At 46.7% G+C, this 7,500-nt stretch overlaps 17 non-coding genes and 8 pseudogenes across 17 annotated transcripts; all 25 read left to right on the top strand.

Annotated features, from left to right (window-relative positions):
* Window positions 1–65: 65 nt before the first annotated feature.
* On the top strand, window positions 66–184 carry LOC146281452 (5S ribosomal RNA; annotated as a pseudogene).
* A 182-nt stretch (window positions 185–366) lies between these two features.
* Window positions 367–485, top strand: LOC146281451 (5S ribosomal RNA). The gene has a single exon (XR_014764285.1). It is a non-coding gene; the product is annotated as a 5S ribosomal RNA (ribosomal RNA).
* Window positions 486–663: 178 nt separating this feature from the next.
* On the top strand, window positions 664–772 carry LOC146281450 (5S ribosomal RNA; annotated as a pseudogene).
* Window positions 773–946: 174 nt separating this feature from the next.
* Window positions 947–1,065, top strand: LOC146281449 (5S ribosomal RNA). The gene has a single exon (XR_014764471.1). It is a non-coding gene; the product is annotated as a 5S ribosomal RNA (ribosomal RNA).
* A 180-nt stretch (window positions 1,066–1,245) lies between these two features.
* LOC146281448 (5S ribosomal RNA) lies at window positions 1,246–1,364 on the top strand. Its single transcript, XR_014764470.1, has one exon. It is a non-coding gene; the product is annotated as a 5S ribosomal RNA (ribosomal RNA).
* Window positions 1,365–1,544: 180 nt separating this feature from the next.
* LOC146281447 (5S ribosomal RNA) lies at window positions 1,545–1,663 on the top strand (annotated as a pseudogene).
* Window positions 1,664–1,839: 176 nt separating this feature from the next.
* LOC146281446 (5S ribosomal RNA) lies at window positions 1,840–1,958 on the top strand. Its single transcript, XR_014764284.1, has one exon. It is a non-coding gene; the product is annotated as a 5S ribosomal RNA (ribosomal RNA).
* Window positions 1,959–2,138: 180 nt separating this feature from the next.
* LOC146281445 (5S ribosomal RNA) lies at window positions 2,139–2,257 on the top strand (annotated as a pseudogene).
* A 192-nt stretch (window positions 2,258–2,449) lies between these two features.
* LOC146281444 (5S ribosomal RNA) lies at window positions 2,450–2,568 on the top strand. Its single transcript, XR_014764283.1, has one exon. It is a non-coding gene; the product is annotated as a 5S ribosomal RNA (ribosomal RNA).
* A 178-nt stretch (window positions 2,569–2,746) lies between these two features.
* LOC146281443 (5S ribosomal RNA) lies at window positions 2,747–2,855 on the top strand (annotated as a pseudogene).
* A 186-nt stretch (window positions 2,856–3,041) lies between these two features.
* On the top strand, window positions 3,042–3,150 carry LOC146281442 (5S ribosomal RNA; annotated as a pseudogene).
* A 176-nt stretch (window positions 3,151–3,326) lies between these two features.
* On the top strand, window positions 3,327–3,445 carry LOC146281441 (5S ribosomal RNA). The gene has a single exon (XR_014764282.1). It is a non-coding gene; the product is annotated as a 5S ribosomal RNA (ribosomal RNA).
* A 182-nt stretch (window positions 3,446–3,627) lies between these two features.
* Window positions 3,628–3,746, top strand: LOC146281440 (5S ribosomal RNA). The gene has a single exon (XR_014764631.1). It is a non-coding gene; the product is annotated as a 5S ribosomal RNA (ribosomal RNA).
* A 178-nt stretch (window positions 3,747–3,924) lies between these two features.
* Window positions 3,925–4,043, top strand: LOC146281439 (5S ribosomal RNA; annotated as a pseudogene).
* Window positions 4,044–4,237: 194 nt separating this feature from the next.
* Window positions 4,238–4,356, top strand: LOC146281438 (5S ribosomal RNA). The gene has a single exon (XR_014764847.1). It is a non-coding gene; the product is annotated as a 5S ribosomal RNA (ribosomal RNA).
* A 172-nt stretch (window positions 4,357–4,528) lies between these two features.
* LOC146281437 (5S ribosomal RNA) lies at window positions 4,529–4,647 on the top strand. Its single transcript, XR_014765917.1, has one exon. It is a non-coding gene; the product is annotated as a 5S ribosomal RNA (ribosomal RNA).
* Window positions 4,648–4,825: 178 nt separating this feature from the next.
* LOC146281436 (5S ribosomal RNA) lies at window positions 4,826–4,944 on the top strand. Its single transcript, XR_014764281.1, has one exon. It is a non-coding gene; the product is annotated as a 5S ribosomal RNA (ribosomal RNA).
* Window positions 4,945–5,118: 174 nt separating this feature from the next.
* Window positions 5,119–5,237, top strand: LOC146281435 (5S ribosomal RNA). The gene has a single exon (XR_014764280.1). It is a non-coding gene; the product is annotated as a 5S ribosomal RNA (ribosomal RNA).
* A 184-nt stretch (window positions 5,238–5,421) lies between these two features.
* LOC146281434 (5S ribosomal RNA) lies at window positions 5,422–5,540 on the top strand. Its single transcript, XR_014764279.1, has one exon. It is a non-coding gene; the product is annotated as a 5S ribosomal RNA (ribosomal RNA).
* A 178-nt stretch (window positions 5,541–5,718) lies between these two features.
* Window positions 5,719–5,837, top strand: LOC146281433 (5S ribosomal RNA). Its single transcript, XR_014764665.1, has one exon. It is a non-coding gene; the product is annotated as a 5S ribosomal RNA (ribosomal RNA).
* A 192-nt stretch (window positions 5,838–6,029) lies between these two features.
* LOC146281432 (5S ribosomal RNA) lies at window positions 6,030–6,148 on the top strand (annotated as a pseudogene).
* A 182-nt stretch (window positions 6,149–6,330) lies between these two features.
* LOC146281431 (5S ribosomal RNA) lies at window positions 6,331–6,449 on the top strand. Its single transcript, XR_014764278.1, has one exon. It is a non-coding gene; the product is annotated as a 5S ribosomal RNA (ribosomal RNA).
* Window positions 6,450–6,627: 178 nt separating this feature from the next.
* Window positions 6,628–6,746, top strand: LOC146281430 (5S ribosomal RNA). The gene has a single exon (XR_014764664.1). It is a non-coding gene; the product is annotated as a 5S ribosomal RNA (ribosomal RNA).
* Window positions 6,747–6,932: 186 nt separating this feature from the next.
* LOC146281429 (5S ribosomal RNA) lies at window positions 6,933–7,051 on the top strand. Its single transcript, XR_014765305.1, has one exon. It is a non-coding gene; the product is annotated as a 5S ribosomal RNA (ribosomal RNA).
* Window positions 7,052–7,229: 178 nt separating this feature from the next.
* On the top strand, window positions 7,230–7,348 carry LOC146281428 (5S ribosomal RNA). The gene has a single exon (XR_014764277.1). It is a non-coding gene; the product is annotated as a 5S ribosomal RNA (ribosomal RNA).
* The last annotated feature ends 152 nt before the right edge of the window (window positions 7,349–7,500 follow it).

Here is a 7,500-nt window from a genome sequence, read left to right as displayed (position 1 = left end):
ACCACCTTGCATTGTCAATTGCTAAATCTGTATATGGATAAGTAGCCTATGGTTGTCAACTTATTTCGTACGGCCATACCAGCCTGGCAACGCCCAATCTCGTCTGATCTCGGAAGCTAAGCAGGGTCGGGCCTGGTTAGTACTTGGATGGGAGACCGCCTGGGAATACCAGGTGCTGTATGCTCTTTTGCTCATTCACTTAGAAACTGACATCTTGCAATATGCACAAGTAGTCCTTCTTGAAAGGGGCTTGAAGCTGTTTTCATTTTGACACGAGAGAGAGAGAGAGAGAGAGAGAGAGACCACCTTGCATTGTCAATTGCCAAATCTGTATATGGATCAGTAGCCTATGGTTGTCAACTTATTTCGTACGGCCATACCAGCCTGGCAACGCCCGATCTCGTCTGATCTCGGAAGCTAAGCAGGGTCGGGCCTGGTTAGTACTTGGATGGGAGACCGCCTGGGAATACCAGGTGCTGTATGCTCTTTTGCTCATTCACTTAGAAACTGAAATCTTGCAATATGCACAAGTAGTCCTTCATGAAAGGGGCTGGAAGCTGTTTTCATTTTGACACGAGAGAGAGAGAGAGAGAGAGAGACCACCTTGCATTGTCAATTGCTAAATCTGTATATGGATAGGTAGCCTATGGTTGTCAACTTATTTCGTATGGCCATACCAGACTGGCAACGCCTGATCTCGGAAGCTAAGCAGGGTCGGGCCTGGTTAGTACTTGGATGGGAGACCGCCTGGGAATACCAGGTGCTGTATGCTCTTTTGCTCATTCACTTAGAAACTGAAATCTTGCAATATGCACAAGTAGTCCTTCATGAAAGGGGCTGGAAGCTGTTTTCATTTTGACACGAGAGAGAGAGAGAGAGAGACCACCTTGCATTGTCAATTGCTAAATCTCTATATGGATAAGTAGCCTATGGTTGTCAACTTATTTCGTACGGCCATACCAGCCTGGCAACGCCCGATCTCGTCTGATCTCGGAAGATAAGCAGGGTCGGGCCTGGTTAGTACTTGGATGGGAGACCGCCTGGGAATACCAGGTGCTGTATGCTCTTTTGCTCATTCACTTAGAAACTGAAATCTTGCAATATGCACAAGTAGTCCTTCATGAAAGGGGCTGGAAGCTGTTTTCATTTTGACACGAGAGAGAGAGAGAGAGAGAGAGAGACCACCTTGCATTGTCAATTGCTAAATCTGTATATGGATAAGTAGCCTATGGTTGTCAACTTATTTCGTACGGCCATACCAGCCTGGCAACGCCCGATCTCGTCTGATCTCGGAAGATAAGCAGGGTCGGGCCTGGTTAGTACTTGGATGGGAGACCGCCTGGGAATACCAGGTGCTGTATGCTCTTTTGCTCATTCACTTAGAAACTGAAATCTTGCAATATGCACAAGTAGTCCTTCATAAAAGGGGCTGGAAGCTGTTTTCATTTTGACACGAGAGAGAGAGAGAGAGAGAGAGAGACCACCTTGCATTGTCAATTGCTAAATCTGTATATGGATAAGTAGCCTATGGTTGTCAACTTATTTCGTACGGCCATACCAGCCTGGCAACGCCCAATCTCGTCTGATCTCGGAAGCTAAGCAGGGTCGGGCCTGGTTAGTACTTGGATGGGAGACCGCCTGGGAATACCAGGTGCTGTATGCTCTTTTGCTCATTCACTTAGAAACTGAAATCTTGCAATATGCACAAGTAGTCCTTCATGAAAGGGGCTGGAAGCTGTTTTCATTTTGACACGAGAGAGAGAGAGAGAGAGAGACCACCTTGCATTGTCAATTGCTAAATCTGTATATGGATAAGTAGCCTATGGTTGTCAACTTATTTCGTACGGCCATACCAGCCTGGCAACGCCCGATCTCGTCTGATCTCGGAAGCTAAGCAGGGTCGGGCCTGGTTAGTACTTGGATGGGAGACCGCCTGGGAATACCAGGTGCTGTATGCTCTTTTGCTCATTCACTTAGAAACTGAAATCTTGCAATATGCACAAGTAGTCCTTCATGAAAGGGGCTGGAAGCTGTTTTCATTTTGACACGAGAGAGAGAGAGAGAGAGAGAGAGACCACCTTGCATTGTCAATTGCTAAATCTGTATATGGATAAGTAGCCTATGGTTGTCAACTTATTTCGTACGGCCATACCAGCCTGGCAACGCCCGATCTCGTCTGATCTCGGAAGCTAAGCAGGGTCGGGCATGGTTAGTACTTGGATGGGAGACCGCCTGGGAATACCAGGTGCTGTATGCTCTTTTGCTCATTCACTTAGAAACTGAAATCTTGCAATATGCACAAGTAGTCCTTCATGAAAGGGGCTGGAAGCTGTTTTCATTTTGACACGAGAGAGAGAGAGAGAGAGAGAGAGAGAGAGAGAGAGACTACCTTGCATTGTCAATTGCTAAATCTGTATATGGATAAGTAGCCTATGGTTGTCAACTTATTTCGTACGGCCATACCAGCCTGGCAACGCCCGATCTCGTCTGATCTCGGAAGCTAAGCAGGGTCGGGCCTGGTTAGTACTTGGATGGGAGACCGCCTGGGAATACCAGGTGCTGTATGCTCTTTTGCTCATTCACTTAGAAACTGAAATCTTGCAATATGCACAAGTAGTCCTTCATGAAAGGGGCTGGAAGCTGTTTTCATTTTGACATGAGAGAGAGAGAGAGAGAGAGAGACCACCTTGCATTGTCAATTGCTAAATCTGTATATGGATAAGTAGCCTATGGTTGTCAACTTATTTCGTACGGCCATACCAGCCTGGCAACGCCCGATCTCGTCTGATCTCGGAAGCTAAGCAGGGTCGGGCCTGGTTAGTACTTGGATGGGGGAATACCAGGTGCTGTATGCTCTTTTGCTCATTCACTTAGAAATTGACATCTTGCAATATGCACAAGTAGTCCTTCATGAAAGGGGCTGGAAGCTGTTTTCATTTTGACACGAGAGAGAGAGAGAGAGAGAGAGAGACAGAGACTACCTTGCATTGTCAATTGCTAAATCTGTATATGGATAAGTAGCCTATGGTTGTCAACTTATTTCGTACGGCCATACCAGCCTGGCAACGCCTGATCTCGGAAGCTAAGCAGGGTCGGGCCTGGTTAGTACTTGGATGGGAGACCGCCTGGGAATACCAGGTGCTGTATGCTCTTTTGCTCATTCACTTAGAAACTGAAATCTTGCAATATGCACAAGTAGTCCTTCATGAAAGGGGCTGGAAGCTGTTTTCATTTTGACACGAGAGAGAGAGAGAGAGAGAGACTACCTTGCATTGTCAATTGCTAAATCTGTATATGGATAAGTAGCCTATGGTTGTCAACTTATTTCGTACGGCCATACCAGCCTGGCAACGCCCGATCTCGTCTGATCTCGGAAGCTAAGCAGGGTCGGGCCTGGTTAGTACTTGGATGGGAGACCGCCTGGGAATACCAGGTGCTGTATGCTCTTTTGCTCATTCACTTAGAAACTGAAATCTTGCAATATGCACAAGTAGTCCTTCATGAAAGGGGCTGGAAGCTGTTTTCATTTTGACACGAGAGAGAGAGAGAGAGAGAGAGAGAGACCACCTTGCATTGTCAATTGCTAAATCTGTATATGGATAAGTAGCCTATGGTTGTCAACTTATTTCGTACGGCCATACCAGCCTGGCAACGCCCGATCTCTTCTGATCTCGGAAGCTAAGCAGGGTCGGGCCTGGTTAGTACTTGGATGGGAGACCGCCTGGGAATACCAGGTGCTGTATGCTCTTTTGCTCATTCACTTAGAAACTGAAATCTTGCAATATGCACAAGTAGTCCTTCATGAAAGGGGCTGGAAGCTGTTTTCATTTTGACACGAGAGAGAGAGAGAGAGAGAGAGACCACCTTGCATTGTCAATTGCTAAATCTGTATATGGATAAGTAGCCTATGGTTGTCAACTTATTTCGTACGGCCATACCAGCCTGGCAACGCCCGATCTCTTCTGATCTCGGAAGCTAAGCAGGGTCGGGCCTGGTTAGTACTTGGATTGGAGACCGCCTGGGAATACCAGGTGCTGTATGCTCTTTTGCTCATTCACTTAGAAACTGAAATCTTGCAATATGCACAAGTAGTCCTTCATGAAAGGGGCTGGAAGCTGTTTTCATTTTGACACGAGAGAGAGAGAGAGAGAGAGAGAGAGAGAGAGAGAGAGACCACCTTGCATTGTCAATTGCTAAATCTGTATATGGATAAGTAGCCTATGGTTGTCAACTTATTTCGTACGGCCATACCAGCCTGGCAACGCCTGATCTCGTCTGATCTCGGAAGCTAAGCAGGGTCGGGCCTGGTTAGTACTTGGATGGGAGACCGCCTGGGAATACCAGGTGCTGTATGCTCTTTTGCTCATTCACTTAGAAATTGACATCTTGCAATATGCACAAGTAGTCCTTCATGAAAGGGGCTGGAAGCTGTTTTCATTTTGACACGAGAGAGAGAGAGAGAGACTACCTTGCATTGTCAATTGCTAAATCTGTACATGGATAAGTAGCCTATGGTTGTCAACTTATTTCGTACGGCCATACCAGCCTGGCAACGCCCGATCTCGTCTGATCTCGGAAGCTTAGCAGGGTTGGGCCTGGTTAGTACTTGGATGGGAGACCGCCTGGGAATACCAGGTGCTGTATGCTCTTTTGCTCATTCACTTAGAAACTGAAATCTTGCAATATGCACAAGTAGTCCTTCATGAAAGGGGCTGGAAGCTGTTTTCATTTTGACACGAGAGAGAGAGAGAGAGAGAGAGACCACCTTGCATTGTCAATTGCTAAATCTGTATATGGATAAGTAGCCTATGGTTGTCAACTTATTTCGTACGGCCATACCAGCCTGGCAACGCCCGATCTCGTCTGATCTCGGAAGCTAAGCAGGGTCGGGCCTGGTTAGTACTTGGATGGGAGACCGCCTGGGAATACCAGGTGCTGTATGCTCTTTTGCTCATTCACTTAGAAACTGAAATCTTGCAATATGCACAAGTAGTCCTTCATGAAAGGGGCTGGAAGCTGTTTTCATTTTGACACGAGAGAGAGAGAGAGAGAGACCACCTTGCATTGTCAATTGCTAAATCTGTATATGGATAAGTAGCCTATGGTTGTCAACTTATTTCGTACGGCCATACCAGCCTGGCAACGCCCGATCTCGTCTGATCTCGGAAGCTAAGCAGGGTCGGGCCTGGTTAGTACTTGGATGGGAGACCGCCTGGGAATACCAGGTGCTGTATGCTCTTTTGCTCATTCACTTAGAAACTGACATCTTGCAATATGCACAAGTAGTCCTTCATGAAAGGGGCTGGAAGCTGTTTTCATTTTGACACGAGAGAGAGAGAGAGAGAGAGAGAGAGAGACCACCTTGCATTGTCAATTGCTAAATCTGTATATGGATAAGTAGCCTATGGTTGTCAACTTATTTCGTACGGCCATACCAGCCTGGCAACGCCCGATCTCGTCTGATCTCGGAAGCTAAGCAGGGTCGGGCCTGGTTAGTACTTGGATGGGAGACCGCCTGGGAATACCAGGTGCTGTATGCTCTTTTGCTCATTCACTTAGAAACTGAAATCTTGCAATATGCACAAGTAGTCCTTCATGAAAGGGGCTGGAAGCTGTTTTCATTTTGACACGAGAGAGAGAGAGAGAGAGAGAGACTACCTTGCATTGTCAATTGCTAAATCTGTATATGGATAAGTAGCCTATGGTTGTCAACTTATTTCGTACGGCCATACCATCCTGGCAACGCCCGATCTCGTCTGATCTCGGAAGCTAAGCAGGGTCGGGCCTGGTTAATACTTGGATGGGAGACCGCCTGGGAATACCAGGTGCTGTATGCTCTTTTGCTCATTCACTTAGAAACTGAAATCTTGCAATATGCACAAGTAGTCCTTCATGAAAGGGGCTGGAAGCTGTTTTCATTTTGACACGAGAGAGAGAGAGAGAGAGAGAGAGAGAGAGAGAGAGACCACCTTGCATTGTCAATTGCTAAATCTGTATATGGATAAGTAGCCTATGGTTGTCAACTTATTTAGTACGGCCATACCAGCCTGGCAACGCCCGATCTCGTCTGATCTCGGAAGCTAAGCAGGGTCGGGCCTGGTTAGTACTTGGATAGGAGACCGCCTGGGAATACCAGGTGCTGTATGCTCTTTTGCTCATTCACTTAGTAACTGAAATCTTGCAATATGCACAAGTAGTCCTTCATGAAAGGGGCTGGAAGCTGTTTTCATTTTGACACGAGAGAGAGAGAGAGAGAGAGAGAGAGACCACCTTGCATTGTCAATTGCTAAATCTGTATATGGATAAGTAGCCTATGGTTGTCAACTTATTTCGTACGGCCATACCAGCCTGGCAACGCCCGATCTCGTCTGATCTCGGAAGCTAAGCAGGGTCGGGCCTGGTTAGTACTTGGATGGGAGACCGCCTGGGAATACCAGGTGCTGTATGCTCTTTTGCTCATTCACTTAGAAACTGAAATCTTGCAATATGCACAAGTAGTCCTTCATGAAAGGGGCTGGAAGCTGTTTTCATTTTGACACGAGAGAGAGAGAGAGAGAGAGAGACTACCTTGCATTGTCAATTGCTAAATCTGTATATGGATAAGTAGCCTATGGTTGTCAACTTATTTCGTACGGCCATACCATCCTGGCAACGCCCGATCTCGTCTGATCTCGGAAGCTAAGCAGGGTCGGGCCTGGTTAATACTTGGATGGGAGACCGCCTGGGAATACCAGGTGCTGTATGCTCTTTTGCTCATTCACTTAGAAACTGAAATCTTGCAATATGCACAAGTAGTCCTTCATGAAAGGGGCTGGAAGCTGTTTTCATTTTGACACGAGAGAGAGAGAGAGAGAGAGAGAGAGAGAGACCACCTTGCATTGTCAATTGCTAAATCTGTATATGGATAAGTAGCCTATGGTTGTCAACTTATTTAGTACGGCCATACCAGCCTGGCAACGCCCGATCTCGTCTGATCTCGGAAGCTAAGCAGGGTCGGGCCTGGTTAGTACTTGGATGGGAGACCGCCTGGGAATACCAGGTGCTGTATGCTCTTTTGCTCATTCACTTAGTAACTGAAATCTTGCAATATGCACAAGTAGTCCTTCATGAAAGGGGCTGGAAGCTGTTTTCATTTTGACACGAGAGAGAGAGAGAGAGAGAGAGACCACCTTGCATTGTCAATTGCTAAATCTGTATATGGATAAGTAGCCTATGGTTGTCAACTTATTTCGTACGGCCATACCAGCCTGGCAACGCCCGATCTCGTCTGATCTCGGAAGCTAAGCAGGGTCGGGCCTGGTTAGTACTTGGATGGGAGACCGCCTGGGAATACCAGGTGCTGTATGCTCTTTTGCTCATTCACTTAGAAACTGAAATCTTGCAATATGCACAAGTAGTCCTTCATGAAAGGGGCTGGAAGCTGTTTTCATTTTGACACGAGAGAGAGAGAGAGAGAGAGACCACCTTGCATTGTCAATTGCTAAATCTGTATATGGATAA

This window comes from Hypomesus nipponensis, chromosome 7 (assembly GCF_054491055.1).
Source record: "Hypomesus nipponensis isolate SF chromosome 7, ASM5449105v1, whole genome shotgun sequence".
Lineage (NCBI taxonomy): Eukaryota > Metazoa > Chordata > Actinopteri > Osmeriformes > Osmeridae > Hypomesus > Hypomesus nipponensis.
This window is presented reverse-complemented; position numbering and strand designations above follow the sequence as displayed.